General features: G+C 37.0%; 1 long non-coding RNA gene across 1 annotated transcript in view; it reads left to right on the forward strand.

The window, feature by feature from the left end:
* Positions 1–7,909, forward strand: part of LOC309650467 — a 78,377-nt gene extending 70,468 nt beyond the window's left edge. The window contains exon 2 of the long non-coding RNA XR_014257584.1: positions 7,866–7,909. This is a non-coding gene — a long non-coding RNA (uncharacterized lncRNA). The remainder of the gene's footprint in view (positions 1–7,865) is intronic.
* The last annotated feature ends 11,097 nt before the right edge of the window (positions 7,910–19,006 follow it).

Raw genomic sequence — 19,006 nt, forward strand, 5'->3', positions numbered from 1 at the left:
TAGGAGATATAAACTTCTGGGGGCTTGTCCCAGCACATTGAACTCTAATTTACAAGCTCGGAACACTACCTCCAGGAAGACTGTGTTGTCCTAGTAACAAGACTTGAGAACGTAATAATGCTGCCGCCTTGTGGCTGCTTCCCACAACAGTAGCTTTAAACCCAGTGCCAATGGTTGCTTATATAGTCACAAGGACTGTAGGGCTGTAAAAGACACAGGCCCTCATAAAATGCCCTGGGGTATGGAATTGGCAAGAAAATTCAACACATGAGAAATTTTCAAGAAGTCAATAAGAGGAGGGAAGTTGTAGTCACTCTTTAAAAAAAAAGGAAAAGAAAAAAAGGACATGCCTAAAGCTCAGCATAAGGAATTATTAGCCACATGCGTATCCAACCTCCAAAAAGGTTTCAGCTCACACCAGTCATGACCATCAGCAAAAAGTCTACAAACTATAAATGCTGAAGGGGTTTTAGAGAACTGTGTACCTTCTAGCTGCTGGTGGGATGTAAAGTGGTAACAGCAGTAACGCAAACTGAATCGAGCTGCTTGAAAAGGTAAACATTGAGCTACCATATGATGCGGCAAGGCACATTTTGGGCCAATAACCTAAGACAACTGGATTCGGAAAGACAGTGGCAGGCAAATGTGCACTGCAACAATATTGAAATAGCCAAGACATGGAAGCAAAAAAAAGGTCCATAAACAGATGAATGGACAAAGACGAAATGGTACACGTACCAAATGGAATAGAAGCCTCTGGAAAAAAATGAACAATGCCGTTTTCAGGACTAGAGTTGAGCCTAGAAATAATCATATAAGGTTAAGTAAGTCAAAAGGCTATGACAAATATCCTATGATATCATTAATACATGTTATCCTAAGATTGCTACCAATGAACATATTTCCACAGAAAAAGACACTCACAGACTTATCAAATAAACTAATGGTTGGCCAAAATGAAAGGTGGGGGGATGGGTAAATTAGGACAATGGGGTTAACATACATATACTAATGTATGTTAAATGTATATAAACATATAATATATAAACTATATAAATAATATAATCACCAATACCTTTAAAATATACATTCTGTAATCACATACATGCTAACAGGTTCCGAAGATGAACAGATATATGTATGAATCATTGAACAGATTCTGTACAGCCAGACAATCAAAACACTCTAATCAAATTTACTCCGATAAAAAATACAAATGAAATTTAAAAAACAAACATAAGTAAGGAGACATAAACTTCTGGGGGCTTGTCCCAGCACATTGCACTCTAATTTAAAAGCTCGGAACACTACCTCCAGGAAGACTCTGTTCTCCTAGTAACAAGACTTGAGAACGTAATAATGCTGCCGCCTTGTGGCTGTCTCCAAAAACAGCACCTTTAAACCCAGTGCCAATGGTTGTTTATATAGTCACAAGGACTGAAGGGCTCTAAATGACACCTGCCTTCAAAAAATGCCCTGGGGTAGGGAATAGGCAAAAAAATTCAACACATGAGAAACTTTTCAAGAAGTCAATAAGAGGAGGGAAGTTGTACTCACTCTTTAAAACAAAAGGAAAAGAAAAAAATGACATGCCTAAAGCTCAGTATAAGGAATTATTAGCCACATGCAAATTCAACTTCAAAAAGGTTTCAGGTAACACCAGTCATGACCATCATCAAAAAGTCTACAAACTATAAATGCTGAAGGGGTTTTAGAGGAATGTGTACCTTCTAGCTGCTGGTGGGATGTAAAGAAGTAATACCACTAATGCAAACTGAATGGAGCTGCTTGAAAAGGTAAAAATTGAGTTACCATACGATGCGGCAGGGCACCTTTTGGGCCTATAACCTAAGACCACCAGAATCGGAAAGACAGAGGCAGGCAAATGTGCACTGCAACAATACTGAAATAGCCAAGACATGGAAGCAAAAAAAGGTCCATAAACAGATGCATGGACAAAGACGAAATGGTATACGTACCAAATGGAATAGTAGCCTCTGGAAAAAAATGAACAATGCTGTTTTCAGGACTAGAGTTGAGCCTAGAAATAATCATATAAGGTTAAGTAAGTCAAAAGGGTATGACAAATATCCTATGATATCATTTATACATGTTATCCTAAGATTGCTACCAATGAACATAATTCCACAGAAAAAGACACTCACAGACTTATCATATAAACTAATGGTTAGCCAAAATGAAAGGTGGGAGGATGGGTAAATTAGGACTCTGGGGTTAACATACATATACTAATGTATGTTAAATGTATATAAACATATAACATATAAATGATATGAATTATATATTCACCAATACCTTCAAAATATACATTCTGTAATCACATACATGGTAACAGGATCCGAAGATGAAAAGACATATGTATGAATCATTGAGCAGATTCTGTACAGCCAGACAATCAAAACACTCTAATCAAATTTACTCCGATAAGAAATAGAAATTAAATTTAAAAAACAAACATAAGTTAGGAGACATAAACTTTTGGGGGCTTGTCCCAGCACATTGCACTCTAATTTACAAGCTCGGAACACTACCTCCAGGAAGACTGTGTTGTCCTAGTAACAAGACTTGAGAACGTAATAATGCTGCCGCCTTGTGGCTGCTTCCCACAACAGTAGCTTTAAACCCAGTGCCAATGGTTGCTTATATAGTCACAAGGACTGCAGGGCTGTAAAAGACACAGGCCCTCAAAAAATGCCCTGGGGTAGGGAATTGGCAAGAAAATTCAACACATGAGAAATTTTCAAGAAGTCAATAAGAGTACGGAAGTTGTACTCACTCTTTAAAAAAAAAGGAAAAGAAAAAAAGGACATGCCTAAAGCTCAGCATAAGGAATTATTAGCCACATGCGTATCCAACCTCCAAAAAGGTTTCAGCTCACACCAGTCATGACCATCAGCAAAAAGTCTACAAACTATAAATGCTGAAGGGGTTTTAGAGAACTGTGTACCTTCTAGCTGCTGTTTGGATGTAAAGTGGTAACAGCAGTAACGCAAACTGAATCGAGCTGCTTGAAAAGGTAAACATTGAGCTACCATATGATGCGGCAGGGCACCTTTTGGGCCTATAACCTAAGACCACCGGATTCGGAAAGACAGAGGCAGGCAAATGTGCACTGCAACCATATTGAAATAGCCAAGACATGGAAGCAAAAAAAAGGTCCATAAACAGATGAATGGACAAAGACGAAATGGTATACGTACCAAATGGAATAGTAGCCTCTGGAAAAAAATGAACAATGCCGTTTTCAGGACTAGAGTTGAGCCTAGAAATAATCATATAAGGTTAAGTAAGTCAAAAGGGTATGACAAATATCCTATGATATCATTTATACATGTTATCCTAAGATTGCTACCAATGAACATATTTCCACAGAAAAAGACACTCACAGACTTATCAAATAAACTAATGGTTAGCGAAAATGAAAGGTGGGGGGATGGGTAAATTAGGACTATGCGGTTAACATACATATACTAATATAAGTTAAATGTATATAAACATATAACATATAAATGATATGAATTATATAATCACCAATACCTTCAAAATATACATTCTGTAATCACATACATGGTAACAGGATCCGAAGATGAACAGACATATGTATGAATCATTGAACAGATTCTGTACAGCCAGACAATCAAAACACTCTAATCAAATTTACTCCGATAAAAAATACAAATTAAATTTAAAAAACAAACATAAGTAAGGAGACATAAACTTCTGGGGGCTTGTCCCAGCACATTGCACTCTAATTTAAAAGCTCGGAACACTACCTCCAGGAAGACTCTGTTGTCCTAGTAACAAGACTTGAGAACGTAATCATGCTGCCGCCTTGTGGCTGTCTCCAAAAACAGCACCTTTAAACCCAGTGCCAATGGTTGCTTATATAGTCACAAGGACTGCACGGTTGTAAATGACACAGGCACTCAAAAAATGCCCTGGGGTAGGGAATAGGCAAGAAAATTCAACACATAAGAAACTTTTCAAGAAATCAATAAGAGGAGGGAAGTTGTACTCACTCTTTTTAAAAAAAAGGAAAAGAAAAAATAGGACATGCCTAAAGCTCAGCATAAGGAATTATTAGCCACATGCGTATCCAACCTCCAAAAAGGTTTCAGTTCACACCAGTCATGACCATCAGCAAAAAGTCTACAAACTATAAATGCTGAAGGGGTTTTAGAGAAGTGTGTACCTTCTAGCTGCTGGTGGGATACAAAGTCGTAACAGCACTAATGCAAACTGAATCGAGCTGCTTGAAAACGTAAAAATTGAGCTACCATACGATGCGGCAGGGCACCTTTTGGGCCTATAACCTAAGACCACCAGAATCGGAAAGACAGAGGCAGGCAAATGTGCACTGCAACAATACTGAAATAGCAAAGACATGGAAGCAAAAAAAAGGTCCATAAACAGGTGAATGGACAAAGAAGAAGTGGTATATGGACAGAATGGAAGAGTAGCCTCGGGAAAAAAATGAACAATGCCGTTTTCAGGACTAGAGTTGAGACTAGAAATAATCATATAAGGTTAAGTAAGACAAAAGGGTATTACAAATATCCTATGATATTATTTATACAAGTTTTCCTAAGATTGCTACCAATGAACATATTTCCACAGAAAAAGACACTCACAGACTTATCAAATAAACTAATGGTTAGCCAAAATGAAAGGTGGGAGGATGGGTAAATTAGGACTATGGGGTTAACATACATATACTAATATAAGTTAAATGTATATAAACATATAACATATAAATGATATGAATTATATAATCACCAATACCTTCAAAATATACATTCTGTAATCACATACATGGTAACAGGATCTGAAGATGAACAGACATATGTATGAATCATTGAGCAGATTCTGTACAGCCAGACAATTAAAACACTCTAATCAAATTTACTCCGATAAGAAATAGAAATTAAATTTAAAAAAAAAACATAAGTTAGGAGACATAAACTTCTGGGGGCTTGTCCCAGCATATTGCACTCTAATTTACAAGCTCAGAACACTATCCCCAGGAAGACTCTGTTCTCCTAGTAACAAGACTTGAGAACGCAATAATGCTGCCACCTTGTGGCTGCTTCCCACAACAGCACTTTAAACCCAGTGCCAATGATTGCTTATATAGTCACAAGGACTGCAGGGTTGTAAATGACACAAGCCCTCAAAATATGCCCTGGGGTAGGGAATTGGCAAGAACATTCAACACATGAGAAATTTCCAAGAAGTCAATAAGAGGAGGGAAGTTGTACTCACTCTTTAAAAAAAAAAGGAAAAGAAAAAAAAGGACATGCCTAAAGCTTAGTATAAGGAATTATTAGCCACATACAAATTCAAATTCAAAAAGGTTTCAGCTCACACCAGTCATTACCATCAGCAAAATGTCTACAAACTATAAATGCTGAAGGGGTTTTAGAGATCTGTGTACCTTCTAGCTGCTGGTGGGATGTAAAGTGGAAACAGCACTAACGCAAACTGAATCGAGCTGCTTGAAAAGGTAAAAATTGAGCTACCAAATGATGGGGCAGGGCACCTTTTGGGCCTATAACCTAAGACCACCAAAATTGGAAAGACAGAGGCAGGCAAATATGCACTGCAACAATACTGAAATGGCCAAGATATGGAAGCAAAAAAAAGGTCCATAAACAGATGAATGGACAAAGAAGAAGTGGTATACGGACAGAATGGAATAGTAGCCTCGGGAGAAAAATGAACAATGCTGTTTTCAGGACTACAGTTGAGCCTAGAAAAAATCATATAAGGTTAAGTAAGTCAAAAGGGTATGACAAATATCCTATGATATCATTTATACATGTTATCCTAAGATTGCTACCAATGAACATATTTCCACAGAAAAAGACACTCACAGACTTATCAAATAAACTAATGGTTAGCCAAAATGAAAGGTGGGGGGATGGGTAAGTTAGGACTATGGGGTTAACATACATATACTAATGTAAGTTAAATGTATATAAACATATAACATATAAACGATATGAATTATATAATCACCAATACCTTCAAAATATATATTCTGTGATCACATACATGGTAACAGGATCCGAAGATGAACAGACATATGTATGAATCATTGAACAGATTCTGTACAGCCAGACAATCAAAACACTCTAATCAAATTTACTCCGATAAAAAATACAAATTAAATTTAAAAAACAAACATAAGTAAGGAGACATAAACTTCTGGGGGCTTGTCCCAGCACATTGCACTCTAATTTAAAAGCTCGGAACACTACCTCCAGGAAGACTCTGTTGTCCTAGTAACAAGACTTGAGAACGTAATAATGCTGCCGCCTTGTGGCTGTCTCCAAAAATAGCACCTTTAAACCCAGTGCCAATGGTTGCTTATATAGTCACAAGGACTGCACGGTTGTAAATGACACAGGCACTCAAAAAATGCCCTGGGGTAGGGAATAGGCAAGAAAATTCAACACATAAGAAACTTTTCAAGAAATCAATAAGAGGAGGGAAGTTGTACTCACTCTTTTTAAAAAAAAGGAAAAGAAAAAATAGGACATGCCTAAAGCTCAGCATAAGGAATTATTAGCCACATGCGAATCCAACCTCCAAAAAGGTTTCAGCTCACACCAGTCATGACCATCAGCAAAAAGTCTACAAACTATAAATGCTGAAGGGGTGTTAGAGAAGTGTGTACCTTCTAGCTGCTGGTGGGATATAAAGTCGTAACAGCACTAATGCAAACTGAATCGAGCTGCTTGAAAACGTAAAAATTGAGCTACCATATGATGCGGCAGGGCACCTTTTGGGCCTATAACCTAAGACCACCAGAATCGGAAAGACAGAGGCAGGCAAATGTGCACTGCAACAATACTGAAATAGCAAAGACATGGAAGCAAAAAAAAGGTCCATAAACAGGTGAATGGACAAAGAAGAAGTGGTATATGGACAGAATGGAAGAGTAGCCTCGGGGAAAAAATGAACAATGCCGTTTTCAGGACTAGAGTTGAGACTAGAAATAATCATATAAGGTTAAGTAAGACAAAAGGGTATTACAAATATCCTATGATATTATTTATACAAGTTTTCCTAAGATTGCTACCAATGAACATATTTCCACAGAAAAAGACACTCACAGACTTATCAAATAAACTAATGGTTAGCCAAAATGAAAGGTGGGAGGATGGGTAAATTAGGACTATGGGGTTAACATACATATACTAATGTAAGTTAAATGTATATAAACATATAACATATAAATGATATGAATTATATATTCACCAATACCTTCAAAATATACATTCTGTAATCACATACATGGTAACAGGATCCGAAGATGAACAGACATATGTGTGAATCATTGAGCAGATTCTGTACAGCCAGACAATCAAAACACTCTAATCAAATTTACTCCGATAAGAAAGACAAATTAAATTTAAAAAACAAACATAAGTAAGGAGACATAAACTTCTGGGGGCTTGTCCCAGCACATTGCACTCTAATTTACAAGCTCGGAACACTACCTCCAGGAAGACTCTGTTGTCCTAGTAACAAGACTTGAGAACGTAATAATGCTGCCGCCTTGTGGCTGTCTCCCAAAACAGCAGCTTTAAACCCATTGACAATGGTTGCTTATATAGTCACAAGGACTGCAGGGCTGTAAATGACACAGGCCCTCAAAAATTGCCCAGGGGTAGGGAATAGGCAAGAAAATCCAACACATGAGAAATTTTTCAAGAGGTCAATAAGAGGAGGGGAGTTGTACTCACTCTTTAAAAAAAGAAAAGGAAAAGAAAAAAAAGGACATGCCTAAAGCTTAGTATAAGGAATTATTAGCCACATACAAATTCAAATTAAAAAAGGTTTCAGCTCACACCAGTCATTACCATCAGCAAAATGTCTACAAAGTATAAATGCTAAAGGGGTTTTAGAGATCTGTGTACCTTCTAGCTGCTGGTGGGATGTAAAGTGGAAACAGCACTAACGCAAACTGAATCGAGCTGCTTGAAAAGGTAAAAATTGAGCTACCAAATGATGCGGCAGGGCACCTTTTGGGCCTATAACCTAAGACCACCAAAATTGGAAAGACAGAGGCAGGCAAATATGCACTGCAACAATACTGAAATAGCTAAGATATGGAAGCAAAAAAAAGGTCCATAAACAGATGAATGGACAAAGAAGAAGTGGTATACGGACAGAATGGAATAGTAGCCTCGGGAGAAAAATGAACAATGCTGTTTTCAGGACTACAGTTGAGCCTAGAAAAAATCATATAAGGTTAAGTAAGTCAAAAGGGTATGACAAATATCCTATGATATCATTTATACAAGTTTTCTTAAGATTGCTACCAATGAACATATTTCCACAGAAAAAGACACTCACAGACTTATCAAATAAACTAATGGTTAGCCAAAATGAAAGGTGGGGGGATGGGTAAGTTAGGACTATGGGGTTAACATACATATACTAATGTAAGTTAAATGTATATAAACATATAACATATAAACGATATGAATTATATAATCACCAATACGTTCAAAATATATATTCTGTGATCACATACATGGTAACAGGATCCGAAGATGAACAGACATATGTATGAATCATTGAGCAGATTCTGTACAGCCAGACAATCAAAACACTCTAATCAAATTTACTCCGATAAGAAATAGAAATTAAATTTAAAAAAAAACATAAGTTAGGAGACATAAACTTCTGGGGGCTTGTCCCAGCATATTGCACTCTAATTTACAAGCTCAGAACACTACCTCCAGGAAGACTCTGTTCTCCTAGTAACAAGACTTGAGAACGCAATAATGCTGCCGCCTTGCGGCTGCTTCCCACAACAGTAGCTTTAAACCCAGTGCCAATGATTGCTTATATAGTCACAAGGACTGCAGGGCTGTAAATGACACAAGCCCTCAAAATATGCCCTGGGGTAGGGAATTGGCAAGAACATTCAACACATGAGAAATTTCCAAGAAGTCAATAAGAGGAGGGAAGTTGTACTCCCTCTTTAAAAAAAAAAGGAAAAGAAAAAAAAGGACATGCCTAAAGCTTAGTATAAGGAATTATTAGCCACATACAAATTCAAATTCAAAAAGGTTTCAGCTCACATCAGTCATTACCATCAGCAAAATGTCTACAAACTATAAATGCTGAAGGGGTTTTAGAGATCTGTGTACCTTCTAGCTGCTGGTGGGATGTAAAGTGGAAATAGCACTAACGCAAATTGAATCGAGCTGCTTGAAAAGGTAAAAATTGAGCTACCAAATGATGCGGCAGGGCACCTTTTGGGCCTATAACCTAAGACCACCAAAATTGGAAAGACAGAGGCAGGCAAATATGCACTGCAACAATACTGAAATAGCCAAGATATGGAAGCAAAAAAAAGGTCCATAAACAGATGAATGGACAAAGAAGAAGTGGTATACGGACAGAATGGAATAGTAGCCTCGGGAGAAAAATGAACAATGCTGTTTTCAGGACTACAGTTGAGCCTAGAAAAAATCATATAAGGTTAAGTAAGTCAAAAGGGTATGACAAATATCCTATGATATCATTTATACAAGTTTTCTTAAGATTGCTACCAATGAACATATTTCCACAGAAAAAGACACTCACAGACTTATCAAATAAACTAATGGTTAGCCAAAATGAAAGGTGGGGGGATGGGTAAGTTAGGACTATGGGGTTAACATACATATACTAATGTAAGTTAAATGTATATAAACATATAACATATAAACGATATGAATTATATAATCACCAATACCTTCAAAATATATATTCTGTAATCACATACTTGATAACAGGTTCCGAAGATGAACAGATATATGTATGAATCATTGAGCAGATTCTGTACAGCCAATCAAAACACTCTAATCAAATTTACTCTGATAAGAAATAGAAATTAAATTTAAAAAGCAAACATAAGTTAGGAGACATAAACTTCTGGGGGCTTGTCCCAGCACATTCCACTCTAATTTACAACCTTGGAAAACTACCTCCAGGAAGACTCTGTTGCCCTAGTAACAAGAGTTGAGAACGTAATAATGCTGCCGCCTTGTGGCTGTTTCCCACAACAGCAGCTTTAAACCCAGTGCCAAAGGTTGCTTAATAGTCACAAGGACTGAAGGGCTCTAAATGACACCTGCCTTCAAAAAATGCCCTGGGGTAGGGAATAGGCAAAAAAATTCAACACATGAGAAACTTTTCAAGAAGTCAATAAGAGGAGGGAAGTTGTACTCACTCTTTAAAACAAAAGGAAAAGAAAAAAATGACATGCCTAAAGCTCAGTATAAGGAATTATTAGCCACATGCAAATTCAAATTCAAAAAGGTTTCAGGTAACACCAGTCATGACCATCATCAAAAAGTCTACAAACTATAAATGCTGAAGGGGTTTTAGAGGAATGTGTACCTTCTAGCTGCTGGTGGGATGTAAAGAAGTAATACCACTAATGCAAACTGAATGGAGCTGCTTGAAAAGGTAAAAATTGAGTTACCATACGATGCGGCAGGGCACCTTTTGGGCCTATAACCTAAGACCACCAGAATCGGAAAGACAGAGGCAGGCAAATGTGCACTGCAACAATACTGAAATAGCCAAGACATGGAAGCAAAAAAAGGTCCATAAACAGATGAATGGACAAAGACGAAATGGTATACGTACCAAATGGAATAGTAGCCTCTGGAAAAAAATGAACAATGCTGTTTTCAGGACTAGAGTTGAGCCTAGAAATAATCATATAAGGTTAAGTAAGTCAAAAGGATATGACAAATATCCTATGATATCATTTATACATGTTATCCTAAGATTGCTACCAATGAACATATTTCCACAGAAAAAGACACTCACAGACTTATCATATAAACTAATGGTTAGCCAAAATGAAAGGTGGGAGGATGGGTAAATTAGGACTATGGGGTTAACATACATATACTAATGTATGTTAAATGTATATAAACATATAACATATAAATGATATGAATTATATATTCACCAATACCTTCAAAATATACATTCTGTAATCACATACATGCTAACAGGATCCGAAGATGAACAGACATATGTATGAATCATTGAGCAGATTCTGTACAGCCAGAAAACCACAACACTCTAATCAAATTTACTCCGATAAGAAATAGAAATTAAATTTAAAAAACAAACATAAGTTAGGAGACATAAACTTCTGGGGGCTTGTCCCAGCACATTGCACTCTAATTTACAAGCTCGGAACACTACCTCCAGGAAGACTGTGTTGTCCTAGTAACAAGACTTGAGAACGTAATAATGCTGCCGCCTTGTGGCTGCTTCCCACAACAGTAGCTTTAAACCCAGTGCCAATGGTTGCTTATATAGTCACAAGGACTGCAGGGCTGTAAAAGACACAGGCCCTCAAAAAATGCCCTGGGGTATGGAATTGGCAAGAAAATTCAACACATGAGAAATTTTCAAGAAGTCAATAAGAGGAGGGAAGTTGTACTCACTCTTTAAAAAAAAAGGAAAAGAAAAAAAAGGACATGCCTAAAGCTCAGTATAAGGAATTATTAGCCACATGCAAATTCAAATTCAAAAAGGTTTCAGGTGACACCAGTCATGACCATCAGCAAAAAGTCTACAAACTATAAATGCTGAAGGGGTTTTAGAGAATTGTGTACATTCTAGCTGCTGGTGGGATGTAAAGTGGTAACAGCACTAACGCATACTGAATGGAGCTGCTTGAAAAGGTAAAAATTGAGTTACCATATGATGCGGCAGGGCACCTTTTGGGCCTATAACCTAAGACCACCAAAATCGGAAATACAGAGGCAGGCAAATGTGCACTGCAACAATACTGAAATACCCAAGACATGGAAGAAAAAATGGTCCATAAACAGGTGAATGGACAAAGAAGAAGTGGTATATGGACAGAATGGAAGAGTAGCCTCGGGAAAAAAATGAACAATGCCGTTTTCAGAACTACAGTTGAGACTAGAAATAGTCATATAAGGGTAAGTTAGTCAAAAGGGTATGACAAATATCCTATGATATCATTTATACATGTTATCCTAAGATTGCTACCAATGAACATATTTCCACAAAAAAAGACACTCACAGACTTATCAAATAAACTAATGGTTAGCCAAAATGAAAGGTGGGAGGATGGGTAAATTAGGACTATGGGGTTAACATACATATACTAATGTATGTTAAATGTATAAACATATAACATATGAACTATATAAAATATATAATCACCAAACCTTTAAAATATACATTCTGTAATCACATACATGATAACAGGTTCCGAAGATGAACAGATATATGTATGAATCATTGAGCAGATTCTGTACAGCCAGACAATCAAAACACTCTAATCAAATTTACTCCGATAAGAAATAGAAATTAAATTTAAAAAGCAAACATAAGTTAGGAGACATAAACTTCTGGGGGCTTGTCCCAGCACATTCCACTCTAATTTACAACCTTGGAAAACTACCTCCAGGAAGACTCTGTTGCCCTAGTAACAAGAGTTGAGAACGTAATAATGCTGCCGCCTTGTGGCTGTTTCCCACAACAGCAGCTTTAAACCCAGTGCCAAAGGTTGCTTAATAGTCACAAGGACTGAAGGGCTCTAAATGACACCTGCCTTCAAAAAATGCCCTGGGGTAGGGAATAGGCAAAAAAATTCAACACATGAGAAACTTTTCAAGAAGTCAATAAGAGGAGGGAAGTTGTACTCACTCTTTAAAACAAAAGGAAAAGAAAAAAATGACATGCCTAAAGCTCAGTATAAGGAATTATTAGCCACATGCAAATTCAAATTCAAAAAGGTTTCAGGTAACACCAGTCATGACCATCATCAAAAAGTCTACAAACTATAAATGCTTAAGGGGTTTTAGAGGAATGTGTACCTTCTAGCTGCTGGTGGGATGTAAAGAAGTAATACCACTAATGCAAACTGAATGGAGCTGCTTGAAAAGGTAAAAATTGAGTTACCATACGATGCGGCAGGGCACCTTTTGGGCCTATAACCTAAGACCACCAGAATCGGAAAGACAGAGGCAGGCAAATGTGCACTGCAACAATACTGAAATAGCCAAGACATGGAAGCAAAAAAAGGTCCATAAACAGATGCATGGACAAAGACGAAATGGTATACGTACCAAATGGAATAGTAGCCTCTGGAAAAAAATGAACAATGCTGTTTTCAGGACTAGAGTTGAGCCTAGAAATAATCATATAAGGTTAAGTAAGTCAAAAGGGTATGACAAATATCCTATGATATCATTTATACATGTTATCCTAAGATTGCTACCAATGAACATATTTCCACAGAAAAAGACACTCACAGACTTATCATATAAACTAATGGTTAGCCAAAATGAAAGGTGGGAGGATGGGTAAATTAGGACTCTGGGGTTAACATACATATACTAATGTATGTTAAATGTATATAAACATATAACATATAAATGATATGAATTATATATTCACCAATACCTTCAAAATATACATTCTGTAATCACATACATGGTAACAGGATCCGAAGATGAACAGACATATGTATGAATCATTGAGCAGATTCTGTACAGCCAGACAATCAAAACACTCTAATCAAATTTACTCCGATAAGAAATAGAAATTAAATTTAAAAAACAAACATAAGTTAGGAGACATAAACTTTTGGGGGCTTGTCCCAGCACATTGCACTCTAATTTACAAGCTCGGAACACTACCTCCAGGAAGACTGTGTTGTCCTAGTAACAAGACTTGAGAACGTAATAATGCTGCCGCCTTGTGGCTGCTTCCCACAACAGTAGCTTTAAACCCAGTACCAATGGTTGCTTATATAGTCACAAGGCCTGCAGGGCTGTAAAAGACACAGGCCCTCAAAAAATGCCCTGGTGTAGGGAATAGGCAAGGAAATTCAACACATGAGAAATTTTCAAGAAGTCAATAAGAGTACGGAAGTTGTACTCACTCTAAAAAAAAAGGAAAAGAAAAAAAGGACATGCCTAAAGCTCAGCATAAGGAATTATTAGCCACATGTGTATCCAACCTCCAAAAAGGTTTCAGCTCACAACAGTCATGACCATCAGCAAAAAGTCTACAAAGTATAAATGCTGAAGGGGTTTTAGAGAACTGTGTACCTTCTAGCTGCTGTTTGGATGTAAAGTGGTAACAGCAGTAACGCAAACTGAATTGAGCTGCTTGAAAAGGTAAACATTGAGCTACCATATGATGCGGTAGGGCACCTTTTGGGCCTATAACGTAAGACCACCGGATTCGGAAAGACATAGGCAGGTAAATGTGCACGGCAACAATATTGAAATAGCCAAGACATGGAAGCAAAAAAAAGGTCCATAAACAGATGAAAGGACAAAGACGAAATGGTATACGTACCAAATGGAATAGTAGCCTCTGGAAAAAAATGAACAATGCCGTTTTCAGGACTAGAGTTGAGCCTAGAAATAATCATATAAGGTTAAGTAAGTCAAAAGGGTATGACAAATATCCTATGATATCATTTATACATGTTATCCTAAGATTGCTACCAATGAACATATTTCCACTGAAAAAGACACTCACAGACTTATCAAATAAACTAATGGTTAGCCAAAATGAAAGGTGGGGGGATGGGTAAATTAGGACTATGGGGTTAACATACATATACTAATATAAGTTAAATGTATATAAACATATAAAATATAAATGATATGAATTATATAATCACCAATACCTTCAAAATATACATTCTGTAATCACATACATGGTAACAGGATCCGAAGATGAACAGACATACGTATGAATCATTGAACAGATTCTGTACAGCCAGACAATAAAAACACTCTAATCAAATTTACTCCGATAAAAAATACAAATTAAATTTAAAAAACAAACATAAGTAAGGAGACATAAACTTCTGGGGGCTTGTCCCAGCACATTGCACTCTAATTTAAAAGCTCGGAACACTACCTCCAGGAAGACTCTGTTGTCCTAGTAACAAGACTTGAGAACGTAATAATGCTGCCGCCTTGTGGCTGTCTCCAAAAACAGCACCTTTAAACCCAGTGCCAATGGTTGCTTATATAGTCACAAGGACTGCACGGTTGTAAATGACACAGGCCCTCAAAAATTGCCCTGGGGTAGGGAATAGGCAAGAAAATCCAACACATGAGAAATTTTTCAAGAAGTCAATAAGAGGAGGGGAGTTGTACTCACTCTTTAAAAAAAAAAAAGGAAAAGAAAAAAAAGGACATGCCTAAAGCTTAGTATAAGGAATTATTAGCCACATACAAATTCAAATTCAAAAAGGTTTCAGCTCACACCAGTCATTACCATCAGCAAAATGTCTACAAACTATAAATGCTGAAGGGGTTTTAGAGATCTGTGTACCTTCTAGCTGCTGGTGGTATGTAAAGTGGAAACAGCACTAACGCAAACTGAATCAAGCTGCTTGAAAAGGTAAAAATTGAGCTACCAAATGATGCGGCAGGGCACCTTTTGGGCCTATAACCTAAGACCACCAAAATTGGAAAGACAGAGGCAGGCAAATATGCACTGCAACAATACTGAAATAGCCAAGATATGGAAGCAAAAAAAAGGTCCATAAACAGATGAATGGACAAAGAAGAAGTGGTATACGGACAGAATGGAATAGTAGCCTCGGGAGAAAAATGAACAATGCTGTTTTCAGGACTACAGTTGAGCGTAGAAAAAATCATATAAGGTTAAGTAAGTCAAAAGGGTATGACAAATATCCTATGATATCATTTATACAAGTTTTCTTAAGATTGCTACCAATGAACATATTTCCACAGAAAAAGACACTCACAGACTTATCAAATAAACTAATGGTTAGCCAAAATGAAAGGTGGGGGGATGGGTAAGTTAGGACTATGGGGTTAACATATATATACTAATGTAAGTTAAATGTATATAAACATATAACATATAAACGATATGAATTATATAATCACCAATACCTTCAAAATATATATTCTGTGATCACATACATGGTAACAGGATCCGAAGATGAACAGACATATGTAAGAATCATTGAGCAGATTCTGTACAGCCAGACAATCAAAACACTCTAATCAAATTTACTCCGATAAGAAATAGAAATTAAATTGAAAAAAAAAACATAAGTTAGGAGACATAAACTTTTGGGGGCTTGTCCCAGCACATTGCACTCTAATTTACAAGCTCAGAACACTACCTCCAGGAAGACTCTGTTCTCCTAGTAACAAGACTTGAGAACGCAATAATGCTGCCGCCTTGTGGCTGCTTCCCACAACAGCACTTTAAACCCAGTGCCAATGATTGCTTATATAGTCACAAGGACTGCAGGGCTGTAAATGACACAAGCCCTCAAAATATGCCCTGGGGTAGGGAATTGGCAAGAACATTCAACACATGAGAAATTTCCAAGAAGTCAATAAGAGGAGGGAAGTTGTACTCACTCTTTAAAAAAAAAGGAAAAGAAAAAAAGGACATGCCTAAAGCTCAGTATAAGGAATTATTAGCCACATGCAAATTCAAATTCAAAAAGATTTCAGCTCACTCCAGTCATGACCATCAGCAAAAAGTCTACAAACCATAAATGCTGAAGGGGTTTTAGAGAAGTGTGTACCTTCTAGCTGCTGGTGGGATATAAAGTCGTAACAGCACTAATGCAAACTGAATCGAGCTGCTTGAAAACGTAAAAATTGAGCTACCATATGATGCGGCAGGGCACCTTTTGGGCCTATAACCTAAGACCACCAGAATCGGAAAGACAGAGGCAGGCAAATGTGCACTGCAACAATACTGAAATAGCAAAGACATGGAAGCAAAAAAAAAGGTCCATAAACAGATGAATGGACAAAGACGAAGTGGGATACGTACCAAATGGAATAGTAGCCTCGGGAAAAAAATGAACAATGCCGTTTTCAGGACTACAGTTGAGCCTAGAAATAATCATATAAGGTTAAGTAAGTCAAAAGGGTATGACAAATATCCTATGACATCATTTATACATGTTATCCTAAGATTGCTACCAATGAACATATTTCCACAGAAAAAGACACTCACAGACTTATCAAATAAACTAATGGCTAGCCAAAATGAAAGGTGGGAGGATGGGTAAATTAGGACAATGGGGTTAAAATACATATACTAATGTATGTTAAATGTATATAAACATATAACATATGAAATATATAAATAATATAATCACCAATACCTTTAAAATATACATTCTGTAATCACATACATGCTAACAGGTTCGAAGATGAACAGACATATGTATGAATCATTGAGCAGATTCTGTACAGCCAGAAAACCACAACACTCTAATCAAATTTACTCCGATAAGAAATAGAAATTAAATTTAAAAAACAAACATAAGTTAGGAGATATAAACTTCTGGGGGCTTGTCCCAGCACATTGAACTCTAATTTACAAGCTCGGAACACTACCTCCAGGAAGACTGTGTTGTCCTAGTAACAAGACTTGAGAACGTAATAATGCTGCCGCCTTGTGGCTGCTTCCCACAACAGTAGCTTTAAACCCAGTGCCAATGGTTGCTTATATAGTCACAAGGATTGTAGGGCTGTAAAAGACACAGGCCCTCAAAAAATGCCCTGGGGTATGGAATTGGCAAGAAAATTCAACACATGAGAAATTTTCAAGAAGTCAATAAGAGGAGGGAAGTTGTAGTCACTCTTTAAAAAAAAGGAAAAGAAAAAAAGGACATGCCTAAAGCTCAGCATAAGGAATTATTAGCCACATGCGTATCCAACCTCCAAAAAGGTTTCAGCTCACACCAGTCATGACCATCAGCAAAAAGTCTACAAACTATAAATGCTGAAGGGGTTTTAGAGAACTGTGTACCATCTAGCTGCTGGTGGGATGTAAAGTGGTAACAGCAGTAACGCAAACTGAATCGAGCTGCTTGAAAAGGTAAACATTGAGCTACCATATGATGCGGCAAGGCACATTTTGGGCCAATAACCTAAGACAACTGGATTCGGAAAGACAGTGGCAGGCAAATGTGCACTGCAACAATATTGAAATAGCCAAGACATGGAAGCAAAAAAAAGGTCCATAAACAGATGAATGGACAAAGACGAAATGGTACACGTACCAAATGGAATAGAAGCCTCTGGAAAAAAATGAACAATGCCGTTTTCAGGACTAGAGTTGAGCCTAGAAATAATCATATAAGGTTAAGTAAGTCAAAAGGCTATGACAAATATCCTATGATATCATTAATACATGTTATCCTAAGATTGCTACCAATGAACATATTTCCACAGAAAAAGACACTCACAGACTTATCAAATAAACTAATGGTTGGCCAAAATGAAAGGTGGGGGGATGGGTAAATTAGGACAATGGGGTTAACATACATATACTAATGTATGTTAAATGTATATAAACATATAATATATAAACTATATAAATAATATAATCACCAATACCTTTAAAATATACATTCTGTAATCACATACATGCTAACAGGTTCCGAAGATGAACAGATATATGTATGAATCATTGAACAGATTCTGTACAGCCAGACAATCAAAACACTCTAATCAAATTTACTCCGATAAAAAATACAAATTAAATTTAAAAAACAAACATAAGTAAGGAGACATAAACTTCTGGGGGCTTGTCCCAGCACATTGCACTCTAATTTAAAAGCTCGGAACACTACCTCCAGGAAGACTCTGTTGTCCTAGTAACAAGACTTGAGAACGTAATAATGCTGCCGCCTTGTGGCTGTCTCCAAAAACAGCACCTTTAAACCCAGTGCCAATGGTTGTTTATATAGTCACAAGGACTGCACGGTTGTAAATGACACAGGCACTCAAAAAATGCCCTGGGGTAGGGAATAGGCAAGAAAATTCAACACATAAGAAACTTTTCAAGAAATCAATAAGAGGAGGGAAGTTGTACTCACTCATTTTAAAAAAAAGGAAAAGAAAAAATAGGACATGCCTAAAGCTCAGCATAAGGAATTATTAGC

This window comes from Balaenoptera physalus, assembly GCF_965194825.1.
Source record: "Balaenoptera physalus genome assembly, contig: SUPER_1_unloc_2, whole genome shotgun sequence".
Classification (NCBI taxonomy): Eukaryota; Metazoa; Chordata; class Mammalia; order Artiodactyla; family Balaenopteridae; genus Balaenoptera; species Balaenoptera physalus.